The sequence below is a fragment of the Pongo abelii genome, chromosome 1 (genome assembly GCF_028885655.2).
Source record: "Pongo abelii isolate AG06213 chromosome 1, NHGRI_mPonAbe1-v2.0_pri, whole genome shotgun sequence".
Taxonomy (NCBI): Eukaryota; Metazoa; Chordata; class Mammalia; order Primates; family Hominidae; genus Pongo; species Pongo abelii.
Window position 1 is genome coordinate 232,065,818 of NC_071985.2, and position 12,534 is coordinate 232,078,351.

Sequence of the window (12,534 nt, forward strand, 5' to 3'; positions counted from 1 at the left end):
TTGGACGCCGGAATGCAGGAGGTTCTGGGCCCCTGCAGCCCCGCGGGTGTGGACCTCCCTCTCGCAGGACTCCCCTGACCTCCGCACCATCACCTGTTGCCCAGTGTGGTGGTTCCAGGCTGGGAAGGAGACAGCAAGCCCAGGTCCCTGGGAAAGTCCAATAGCAAGGACCTCAACCATACCAAGTTTTAACCTGCTGACCTCCAGGCCAAAAGACATGGCTGCCCTACCTCTTCGCGTAGGGCTGGACGGTCAGTCCCGCAGAAATCCCTTTCTTCTGGTTCTGGCACCAAACCCGCCCCCACTGCACCCTGAAGGTTCCAGGTGCTTGCCAGAGGGGAGCTGCAGAGGCCCCAACCTTCCCAAAGAAGAGACAACTGAGCCTCCTCAACAAACCCGGGGCCAAGCAGCCCCAGATGGCTGACCCGAGACCCCAAGACAAGGTTCACAAGGAGCTGAACCTGCTTAGACTCGCAGGGAACCATAGAGACCCCCGGGGCACTGTCCTGAGAGGACGTGGCCCGGGGAAGATGCCAACCGCCTAACCCTGCCGGCAGTCTCTGCCTCTGGGGCTCAGGTTGCCACCGCGGGAGGTGAGGACGCACAGGGGCAGGAGCAGCTTTTCGAGATCCCAAGGACCACCCAGTGCAAGTCCGGAGCCCGCATTCCACTCCCCTCTCTCTCCGCAGCAGCAGCCACCCTCGCGGGAGGGGAGATCCCAGTTCGGGGCTCCTGGAGACGCGCGCAGGTGGAAGAACAATCCCACGGGTCCTCCCTTCTCCACCGCCCACACTTCGGGGGACAGCGACCTCTCCGCTGTGCCTGTGAGCCCGGCCACCTGGTGCAGCCCCCGCCAACCCCACCAGCGCTGCCCCGAGGCGGCGGCCAAGCGTCCAGGACCCCTCGGCTCCGGCCCCTGACCGCGCCCCCTCCCACAGCCAGGCAAGGGCCTCCGGGGGGCGGGTGCGACGCAAGCCCCAGGGTCAGTCTCGGCCCCGCCGTCGCCTCCAGAAACCCCTGTCCCCGACCGACCGCCCCGAGCCCTGCCGGGGGCTGCATTGGAGCCACCGCGCCCGCGCCCCGGGTCTCCGGATTTTCGCTAAAGCGAGACCCCCGGCCGGGTAAACGTGGAGAACGTTTAGGAAACGCTGATTTTAAGAAACCCGCCAGGAGTTTTCACAACTTGATGAAAACTTTCAGTCCTTACAGGTTTGCCGCCGGAATGTCCCCGCCCAACTTTCCAGCGAAAACGTCAACCACAGTGACCGGGCGGAGAAGCTCGCGGCGCGGGGCCGACCCCAGGGAAACCCGGTCTCGGGGAAGGAGCCCGCGCTGCCCACGAGGTGTCCGCGGGTGACGCTCACGGGCGGGGACCGAGGACCTCCCGCGACAGCCCCGGGCCCGCAGCGACCTCGCCGCCCCTTCCCTCCCTCCCCCTGGCGCAGGAGCCCCGACGGCTGCGCCCTCCCCGCCCTCCCTGCCTCACCCGCGCCGCTCCCCGCCCTCTCCGCCGCTCACCCCCCGTAATGCGCCTTGAGGCGGACGCGGCCGCCGCTCCCTTCCATCTTGGGGCCAGTCCTGCTGGGCATGGCGCGCTCCCCCGGCCGCGGTCAGCGCTGCGCCCCGGGAGCTCCGGCCATGGCGCGGGGCGGGGGCGCCAGGTAGGGCCGCGGCGGAACGCGGAAGGCAGCGCTCAGGACCGACGGCGCCGACCCGCTCAACTCCGCGGAACTCCAGCGGCGCGCGGGGCGGGAGCGGGGGGCGCGCGGGGCGGGACCGTCCGGCGGGGGCGGGGGGCGGTGTCCGAACATGGCGGACCGAGGTGGAGCCGGCGGCCAATCCGCGGGGCGGGCGGTCCCGGGGCGGGCGGTGGCACCTGCGGCCAATGAGGACGAGGCGGGGCCGCCACCTGGGCCAATCCTCGGGGGACCCCCGGCCGCGGCCCAATGGCGAGGCGCGGGGCGGGAGGGGGGCTACCTGTCGGGCGGGGCGCGGCGCACCTGCGCCAATGGGACCGCGCGCGGCGCGGCTCTGCCCGGCAACCAGAGGGGCCCCGGCCTGGGGGACCGAGGGGCGCCCCGGGAACTCGCTGGAAACGCGAGTTCTCGGCCCTAGCCCAGACCCTCCGAATCGAAACTCCTGCGGCGCGCGCTGCCAGCCCGAGGGCCCCGCCGTCCAGGGGTCCTCTGACATCTCACACATGCGGACTGAAGCTGCGAGGAGCGGGAACCTGGCCAGGGTCACGGACGGGAGGGTCCGGACTCGGGTTCTCTGGGCCCCAGCCCCCGCTCCGCCCCCAGCGAATCCAAGGTCTCCTGTAGGGAAGGGCCGTCCACTCTCGCGAGTGCAACCGCTCACTCCGCCCAGGTCAAGGACGCGGCATTGGCCCGAGTCGCCCATGACCTTCATTTCTGAAGCCACAGCCTCTCGGGCCGTACTCGAAGGGCTTGATCTGGACAATCGCCCTCCAGGCCCCTCCACCACCGCCCAGCTCCCTGCCTCCTGGGCTCCTCCCCTGAAAATGCGGTTTTCCCTGATCAGCCCATCCCTTACTGGCTGCATCCACTGAAGCCCAGACCTGCTGCCTGCAGGACCTCACCCAGGCACCAGGTGGACACCCAGACCCAGTTCCTGGCCTCGGCCCCTCGCCCCTGAGAGTGGACCTGCTCAGGCCACGCCCTCACACCTCTCACCAGACACAGCCACCAGGACTTCAACCACGTGCTTTCATCCCGCAGGTCGTGCCTGGCGCCTCCTTGATGCCAGGCCCTGGGGAGACCCGTGGCCACAAAACACGTGTTCTCCCTAGAGGTGGACAGCACGCCCCTCTCTTACGAAGAAGCTGTCGTTCTTTCTTCTTTGCCCGTCCCTCCGCCCACCGACCCATCTCTGCCCCTCTCTAGAGCAAAGCTTCTGCCAAGCCGGCCCTGCTCCCTGTCTGCCTCTCCTGCCACCACCCACTCCCACGTTTTAAATACAAGGGTCGGTTCTCAGACGTTTTCTTTTTTTTTCTTTCTTTTTCTTTTTTTTGAGATGAAGTTTCGCTCTTGTTGCCCAGGCTGAGTGCAATGGCATGATGTCGGCTCACTGCAACCTCTGTCTCCCGGGTTCAAGCGATTCTCCTGCCTCAGTCTCCCAAGTAGCTGGGATTACAGGCGTCTGCCACCATGCCCAGCTAATTTTTGTATTTTTAGTAGAGACGGGGTTTTTCCATATTGGCCAGGCTGGTCTCTAACTCCTGACCTCAGGTGATCCACCTGCCTTGGCTTCCCAAAGTGCTGGCATTACAGGCGCGAGCCACTGTGCCTGGCCTCAGACGTTTTCTTAACTTGGCGTTTGGCATCAGACTCCTCCTGGGAAGGCTCACACATCCCCGGCCCCGGGTTCCAGCTCCCTAAATCTCCCATCCCTCGCCCTCCTGGTCTGCAGCTTTTAAAACTGTGGAGCCCCGGCCTCAGCCTTTGGCCCGCTTTGCATCCCCAGCTCAGATGGTCCCCCTGAGCTCCCAACCAACACTCACCCAGCCCCCCAGGCATCCTCCTAATGAGCCTCTCAGCTGACCTTTTCCCCAACTCGGTGGTGCCCACTCCATCTTTCTGGGTCATCGAAGTCCCCCCAGTGGTTCCCATCACTCCTGGAGGGAAGGCCAGCTCCTCTGCCCCGGCCTCCAGGCCTCCTTGCTGCCCCGGCCTCTGTCTTTGCATGGCCACTCCCTCTTCCAGGAGCACCTGCCTGCAGCGATCTGCTGGACTGGCACCCACACTTCCTTGGAGTCTCTAGCATACCTAATGCCCAGTTCAGCAATTTACTCCTCACCCCCATCTCCATGGGGCAACCCCCTCTATCCCTCACACAGGCACAAAGCCCCGTGTCCATCAGCTGGGCATGAAGGAGGGCAGAAAGTAGAGGCTGAGGGGGCAGCCTGGCAGGGTACAGTGATGAGTGGGAACCTGTACCTGCGGCAGCCCCGGATTCAGGCACCCGTCGACCCAGCTCCCCCACGCCAGGCCCCATGGCCAGGGCTGTGGCCTTGTCTGGAGTCTGGCCTGGCAACATGGCCTGGGCACTTCCTGATGGGCAGGAAAGAGCAGACTTTCGCCTCAGTGGGGCGGTGCCTGGAAGGGGCCACTGGGCACCCACAGGAGTTCCTGGCTGGCGTTCTCATCCAAGGAGGCAGCAAGGCCCAGTCCTTGATGCCACTGCCCACAGCAGGCAGGACGGACCCTCAGTTGTGTCCTTCCCTGTCACTGGACACCTCTCCCTGGGCCTGCCCCACCCAAGGCCCCGGAGGACCCTTTCTAACCAGGTACGCCCCTGCTGGGTCAGGCCCTCGGCACTGGCCTGCCTGGGGTGATCTGTGCTGCCAGGCGGGAGCCTCCATCCTGGAAGCCAGTCCCAGGGCCGTGGCAGTGCCCTAGTCCCAGCGAGGGAAGGTGGGGGGCGGGGCTCTATTCTCTCTGGGGTTGGGAGGGAGAGGGCAACGTCGGTGGACGGTCAACCCCAGTGTCAGACTTTGTTCAGCCCTGACGCTGGTGGAGGAGGGGTCGGGACAGATGCAGGTTCCAAAAGGCTCTAGCAGAGGGCTGCGGGCACAGGGGCTGCCCGAAACGTCCCAAAAACACCTCCCCCAGTGCCTGCTCTGGCCTCCCTTCCAGGAGGCAGAGGCCTCCACTAATGAGATCTGCAAAGCAAAGGCCTGGGAGGCCCTGGGACCCGCCTCTGAGCAGACAGGGCAGGTCACAGGGAGGTTCCCAGGTCCTCTGCGCTGAGCCTGTGCCCCTGAGAGGCCCCTGAGGGCAGAGGGCACTTCCTGAGACACAGATAGGCTCGCTGGCTGGCGGTGGTGTCACTGTGTCGCCGGGTGACAGATACAGGGTGTTTGCTCTGGAATCTGCCAACGACTGCCATCCAGATCCTGGCTGAAGGCTGGGCCCTGTTAGGCTGGGTCCCCACAGCCTCTCCAGGCACCTGGCACACAAGGAATGAGTGAGTGACTCGGGTAAGGATCCCTCAAGAGTGCTGGAGCCAGGCAGCCTCCTAAGACCCCTAGTGGTTGGGGACAGAGTCATCTCCCATTGAGCCCAGCACACCGAGAAGGCACAGCCCTGGAAGCTTCCAAGGACTCGCCGTGGGTCCTCCGGGGCGGGTGGGGTGTGGAGGTGACCCTTGGAGTGGGTGGGGCAGGCTCCGAGAAAGGCCTTTGGGTGGCCAAAGGCCAGGCTTTTCCACCTTGGCAGTTTCTGTAGCTCCCAAATTTTTCATAAAGTTCTCATATACTTTCATAATCATAAACACCTATTATTTTTTAAATGAAGAAAAACAAGTTATGAAAGTCACACTGACTTTTTATAAAACTCAAGCAACACAGAAAGGTATAGGGTGAGGTGAAGCCTTTTCCCAAAACCCCAGCTGAGCAGCAAGAACCCCGGCCGTGAAGTAGACAGCCTTCCCTCTCCCGGTGCAAGCAGCCTTCCCTCTCCGGGTGCCTGGGAGAACCCCGGCCGTGAAGCAGGCAGCCTTCTCTCTCCCAGTGCCTGGGACCACAGGTGGAGGTGCTGGGTGACCGCCGGGGCTTGGGGTAGGGGGCTGACCGGCAGAGGGCAGTGTGGGTGCAGGGTCTGGCTGAGTGTGGCCTCCCAGTAGGGCTGGGGCACCTGGGAGCCGTCTCCTGACCCCGCCAAGGTGGCTCTGTGTGACTGCCGGGCCTACCCTGTGATTTTCCTTAGGAAGAGTCCTTTGATTATACTGTCGAGTGATGTTGAGACCTTTTAGGAGAGAGGCAGTTTACACTCAGTGTGATTCATCAGACGTCTGGGAGGGGTTGGCTGTGGCCCGTGGGGTCCCCATCACCACACCCCCAGGAGGAGGCCTCCCTCATCAGCCTCTTAAACTGCATTTGTGCCGGCTCAGTGCTTGGGACTGCCCAGAAAGGTGCCCGGCAGGAGCAGGCATCTCACAAGCCCAAGGGGCCCGGGTGGGTCTTCCTGCCAGGTGTGAGGCTGCCCTGTGGGGTCCTGCGAGGACCACCGTCACAGGAAGGGCCAGGCGTTTGCTCACAGGTTTTGGGCACAGCAGCGTGGGAGGGACTGGCCAGATGTTTCCTTTCTGTGTCAGGGATCATGGGATTTGGAAAAACTGGCTCAAGTGACAATGTCAGCTGCATGGGTTCATTCGATGGACGTTGTGTTGAGGGCCTGCTGGATGGAGGGCCAGGAGTTGAGCCAGGAATACAGCAGTGAGCTGGCCAGGCGGGGTCTCCTCGTGGGACGCTGCTGGAGACGGGCCACTGTCAGAGAACGTGCAGAATGGCTGAGCAGGGCTGACCAGGTCCCCGGGGGAGAGGCTGGCCCCGGGACTGATGATGTGTGCAGTGGGGCAGCTCTGTGGCCCCAGGGAGCAAGGGCTCCGTGAGTGAAGGGTGCAGGGAGTGTGAAGAGGCCAGGCTGCCCCAGCGAGGAGGGTCAGGGGAGCCTCAGACAGGGTGTGGGGTGTGAGTGCCTGTGTGCTTGTCTGAGTCTATATGTGTTTGTGTCCGGGTGCATTGTGTGAATGCATACATGTGTCTGTGTATGTATGTCCACGTGTGTGTGTATAGATATGTCTGTGCTTGTGTGTCTGTGTTGACGTATGTGTGTCTATGCATGCATAGATGTGTCTGTGCGTTTGTCTTTTTTTCCTGCTTTTTTTTTTTTTTTTTTTTTTTTTTTTTTTAGGCAGGGTGTCACTGTGTCACCCAGGCTGGAGTGCAGTGGTGCCATATCTCCGCTCGCTGAGCCTGGACCTCCGGGGCTCAGGTGATCCTCCCACCTCAGCTTCTTGAGTAGCTGGGACCACGGGCACGTACCACCACGCCCAGCTAATTTTTGTATTTTTTGTAGACATGGACTGCGTTTCCCAGGCTGACCTTAAAACTCCTGGGCTCAAGCCATCCTGGTGCCTCAGCCTCCCAGAGTGCAGAGATTACAGGCATGAGCCACCGGCCCAGCCTGTGTGCCTTTCTGTGCCCACGTGTCTGTGTGTGCCTGCGTCTGTGTGCATGTGCCGGCGCACGTGTGTCTGTCGGTAACTGCGTCCACGCGCCCGTGTGCCCCTCACTCCACAGCCGCCCTCCAGCGCCCGAGCTTCTGGGTGCCATTCCTCCGGCGGCCTTTCAGGCCGGGCACTTTCCTGCTGTCTGTCCTGGCCTCGGGGAGCTGAGCGGGTCCCGGGCTGCTGGCGGCCGCGCGCAATGCGGAGCTTGCCCAGGAGGGGGCGCAGGAGGGACGCGCGGGGAGACGGGGCTCGGGCTGGCGGCGCGTGGGGGCCCGGAGAGCTCGTCCCGCACGTGGGTCCCTCGGCGACCGCGCAGCGCCGGCCCTGCCCGCTCTGGCTCCGGGGCCTCCGGGCCTCCCGCCCCACCCCGAGGCGCTTCCTGCTTGGCGCGGCTGCCCCCTTTTCAGCCCCGCGTCCTTCCGTGCCGCCCTCAGCCCCGGGGACCGCGTGTCCTTCGCCTTGCAGCCACCCTCGTCGCAGCTCAGCAATCCTGTTTTTAAGTCGTCCCTGCTTAAAATCTGCGGATTGGGCCGGGCGCGGTGGCTCACGCCTGCATTCCCAGCACTTGGGAAGACCGAGGCGGGTGGATCGCTTGAGGCCTGGAGTTCGAGACAAGCCTGGGCAACATGGTGAAACCCCGTCTCTACAAAAAGTTTAAAAATTAGCTAGGTGCGGTGGTGTGTGCTTGTGGTCCCAGCTGCTCAGGAGGCTGAGGTGGGAGGATCACCTGAGCCCAGGAGGTGGAGGCTGCAGTGAGCTGAGATACGGCACCACTGCACTCCAGCCTGGGCGACAGAGTGAAGCCCGGCTTCTAAAAAAATAATAATAATAACTTAAAAAATTAAATATTCAGATGGGACCTTACGAATGCAGTCTCTGCATATATGTGTGTGGTTCTCCACAGGTACCTGTGGGGGGGGGGCATGTGTATATGTGTGTGTGTGTGTGTAGCTCTCTGTGTGTACCTGTGTGTGTGTCTGTAGTTCTGTGTGTACCTGTGTGTGTTTGTAGTTCTGTGTGTACCTGTGTGTGTGTGGAGCTGTATGTACCTGTGTGTGTGTGGAGCTGTGTGTACCTGTGTGTGTGTCTGTAGTTCTGTGTGTACCTGTGTGTCTGTGGAGCTCTCTGTGTGTACCTGTGTGGAGCTCTCTATGTGTACCTATGTGTGTGTGTCTGTAGCTCTGTGTCTACCTGTGTGTGTGTGGAGCTGTGTGTACCTGTGTGTGTGTCTGTAGTTCTATGTGTACCTGTGTGTATGTGGAGCTCTTTGTGTGTACCTGTGTGGAGCTCTCTATGTGTACCTATGTGTGTGTGTCTGTAGCTCTGTGTGTACCTGTGTGTGTGTGGAGCTCTCTGAGTGTACGTGTGTGTGTGTGCACATACTGCCAGAGGGGCTGGGCACTGCCACTCCCAGCAGAGCCAACACAGTGAGGAAGAGGTGGGGCTGCTGTGTCCAGGGTCTGGAGAGGCCAGGGGAGGCAAGAGGAGGCTGGTCTGGAAGATAGAGCGCTGGGAGGGCACCCAGGGGAGGCAGGGAAGGGCTGGACACTGCCAGACTGAGCTCTGCACACAGCTTCCCTGGCTGAGTCTCACCAGGAGGCACAGCCTCCCTTCAGGCCCCCACCCTGCTCCATGGTGCCTTCCCCTGGAGGACCGTCTGTGTCCGACATCACCTCTGGGACCCTCAGCCCATCCCTGGGACGTGAGAATCATGACCCTATTCTGTGGATGAGACGCCAGGGCCGGGGTCGCTCCATGCCTGGTCCGGGGTCGCTCCATGCCTGGTCCGGGGTCGCACCATGCCTGGTCCAGGGACACACGCCAGCAGGGGGCAGGGCCTGGGCAGGGCAGGGATGGGGCGGGACCTCAGGGTCCAGATCACTGGGGAACACGCTGCGCGTCCTGTTCTCTGGGCTGGACACGCCCTCAGAGTGGAGCACCTCTCCTGAGACCTGTGCGGGGACAGAGCACCAGGGCCCAAGACCAACCAGTCAGCACCGCGGACACACCCTGCCACTCCTGCACTGCAGACGGGCCCTGCCACTCCTGCGCTGCGGGGTCCAACAGTTGCTGCTGGGTGGTGGGCCCCCACCTCCACCGCCCTCGGCTGCCTGGGGTTATTTCAGACGCGGCGCGAGGCTGGTGCGTCTGAGGAGGCAGCACCAGAACCACGGTCACCATGGCAATGCTGGGAACTGTTCGTGGGACTGCTCCACACGCTATTTTAGCCTCGTGAAAACACAAAATCTCGGTTCACTCAAACCTTCACAGGGAGATGCCGAAGCAGGGGCCAGGAAAGGCCTCTGAACCCTCCCCTGAGCGCCTTCCTGTCCTGCCACTCCCATCCACACCAGGCTGGAGGACCTGTCAGCCAAGGTCCCCGTGAGCCCCACCCTCCCCAGTTGTCTTTGCCTTTTACTCAAAGACTGAGTGCCAGGGCCCCTGGAGCCCTGAGGCCTGGTGTTTATGAACTGCTCAAAGGCCAGGCTGCCCTGGGAAGACATGGCCAAGGGCTCATCCTTTGGATCTCCCGGCCTGGCAAGGATGTGAGAGAAGGGGACTCGTATGCCACCCACCGTGGGAGTTGCATCTGGGACCATCTTCTTTTTTTTTTTTTTTTTTGAGATGGAGTCTCGCTCTGTCACCCAGGTTGGAGTGCAGTGGCGCGATCTCAGCTCACTGCAAGTTCTGCCTCCCGGGTTCAAGCCATTCTCCTGCCTCAGCCTCCAGAGTAGCTGGGACTACAGGCACCCGCCACCACACCCAGCTAATTTTTTGTATTTTTAGTAGAGACGGGGTTTCACCGTGTTAGCCAGGATGGTCTCGATCTCCTGACCTTGTGATCTGCCCGCCTCGGCCTCCCAAAGTGCTGGGATTACAGGCGTGAGCCACCATGCCCGGCCCTGGGACTGTCTTCTAGAAAGCAGGCTGACAGAAGGCACTCAAAGCTCAAAGATGTCCACGTCATCTGGTCTCACAGCTCCACTTCTGGGATCTATCTCAAGGAAAGACCTGGAAATGCAAGCGCCACTGTGAACCAGAAGTCTTCCTCCACGTCAGCTGCCAGGGCCAAGGTGGGGGGCTGTGGCGAGCAGCAGAGTGGGGTCCACTGTGGACTCTGCTTGGCTGGTGGCTTTGTGGCCTTTGAGATTGAGAGTTTCACATTCACACACACACACACATGCATGCACACATCCACACACATGCAGATGGCACACATGCACACATGCAGACACAGCATACATGCACACACCCACACAGGCACACATGCACACGCCTACACACATGCACACACAGCACGCATGCACACACATGCACACACACACAGCACACACATGCACAGACAGCATGCATGCACATGTGCAGGCACACACTCTGGTGCTCTCCAGGCAAAAGCAACTCTGCTAGGACAGGAGCCATGCCCCCTGCCAGGTGGCACTGGCCCCAACAAGCCAGCAGATGGATGGACAGGGCCCTGCCCAGCAGGGAGGCTCCAGACCCAAGTCCTTGCAGCTGCACTGTGTACCAGCGTCTCTCTCTTTGGAAAGTGTCCCAGCCCCTCATGCAGGGAGCAGACCCCGGGGACCTTGTCACCAGGTCAGGAGTGCCCTGCAGGGGCAACGGGGTGGGGCTCTCCTGGTGCAGAGGCTTCTGCTGACCAGGGTGTGGACTGGCCTGGGGGGCACTCGGGGAAGCTCCCTAATGCAGGGCTGAGGATGTAGGTGGGTATCTGAGCCAGCTGGACTGGAATCCTTCCCGCTCTGTGGTCAGGAGCTGGTCCCCTCACTTTGCTGGGCCTCAGGCTCCTCCTGTGTGAGGTGGGAACTGTACCACAAGTGGGTGGGGGCGATTCACAGGCTCGAGCTGTCAGCCCCAATGCCCGGCTTGTTGCAACACTGTCTCAGCGTGGCAGAGCTGTGTTTGCTCATGGCCGAGCTGTGTTTGCTCGTGGCCGAGCTGTGTCCCTGTGGCTCTTCTGACCTGAGCATCGCTTGGATACCCAGGGTGTATCTGCTACCACTGGGTCCCAGGCCCACTTGGGGCTGTGAGCCAGCTCCAGCCAGCCCCGTCTCTGCTTCACGACTGGGAAAGTGGGGAACCCCAAGGCCAGAACAAGTCCCACAGGACCCAGTTCAGGCCCCCAGCAGGGCAGTCCTCAGCCCTTCCCAGGGATGCTCGGGGTGGGGAGCACGGTTAGAGGCCATGGAACTGGAAGGGGAAGAGAGTGTCGCCATTTACCTCTTCTCCATGTCTTATCCCTTCTCAAGCCCCCGTGTACCAGGCAGCAGGAAAAGCAATAGCTCCAGTCATCTGAACCCACCATTCGGATGAGTGCTTAAGTTCTCCTCAGTCTTTGGCGGTCGATGATCTGTCTTATGTCCCCCACGAGATGACATCTGGGTGTGGAGGGAAAGGGGCTCCTGTGAAGTCAAAGACGAGGCTTGTGGGGCTCCTCAGATCCCGAAGTGCCCCAGATGCTTGCCGTGCCTGGCTATAGAGTGGCTGCCCTGGGGCTTGCTAGGTGAGGTTGGGCAGCTTTCTGTTTGCACCCACAGCTGACACTGTGGTGGAGGAACTGTCTAGAGCTGTGAAGGACCTGAGATGGGACAAATTAGCTGGCCCCAGTCTCACAGATGCTGTCAGAAGACACAAGACTCCTGGGTCAGAGACAAAAGATTTTTGTTTTGTTTTGTTTTGTTCTGTTTTGAGATGGAGTCTCACTCTGTCGCCCAGGCTGGAGTGCAGTGGCACGATCTCGGCTCGCTGCAAGCTCCGCCTCCCAGGTTCACACCATTCTCCTGCCTAAACCTCCCGAGTAGCTGAGACTACAGGCATCCGCCACCATGCCCGGCTAATTTTTTATTTTTATAGTAGAGACAGGGTTTCACTGTGTTAGCCAGGATGGTCTCGATCTCCTAACCTCATGATCCGCCCACCTCAGCCTCGCAAAGTGCTAGGATTACAGGTGTGAGCCACCATGCCTGGCCTCCACTTCAGAGTTTTAAGCAATTCTCCAGCCTCAGCCTCCTGAGTAGCTGGGATTACAGGCGCATGCCACTACGCCTGCCTAATTTCTGTATTTTTAGTAGAGACAGGGTTTCTCCATGTTGGCCAGGCTGGTCTCAAACTCCTGACCTCAGGTGATCCACCTGCCTTGGCCTCTCAAAGTGCTGGGATTACAGGCATGAGCCAGTGTGCCCGGCCAGAAACAAAATATTTGATCTGGTGACAGCAAGTGCCCGACCAGGCCCCTTGCCCCCAACTTGCCATTCAGCTCCTTGGCCTCGGTGGAGCCCCCAGCTTCTCTCCTAGGGTGTCTCCCTCAGCCTCAGTGGATGCAAGCCAGCCACTCTAGAAGCTCAAGACGGCAGACCAGACAACCCACCCTGTGGGGCCACAGGGGCCAGTGAAGTTACTGAGTGCCGGAAGCCGGCAGGAGTCCTTTTCCTCCACCCTGCGCCTGCCTCCTCCTTCCAACTATCCCGGGCCTGGAGAGGTGGG

General features: G+C 61.4%; 1 long non-coding RNA gene across 1 annotated transcript; it reads left to right on the forward strand.

Moving 5' to 3' along the window:
• Positions 1–2,023: 2,023 nt before the first annotated feature.
• Positions 2,024–2,995, forward strand: LOC129059934 (uncharacterized). The gene is made up of 2 exons (XR_008526162.1): positions 2,024–2,610; positions 2,739–2,995. It is a non-coding gene; the product is annotated as an uncharacterized LOC129059934 (long non-coding RNA).
• Positions 2,996–12,534: the final 9,539 nt, after the last annotated feature.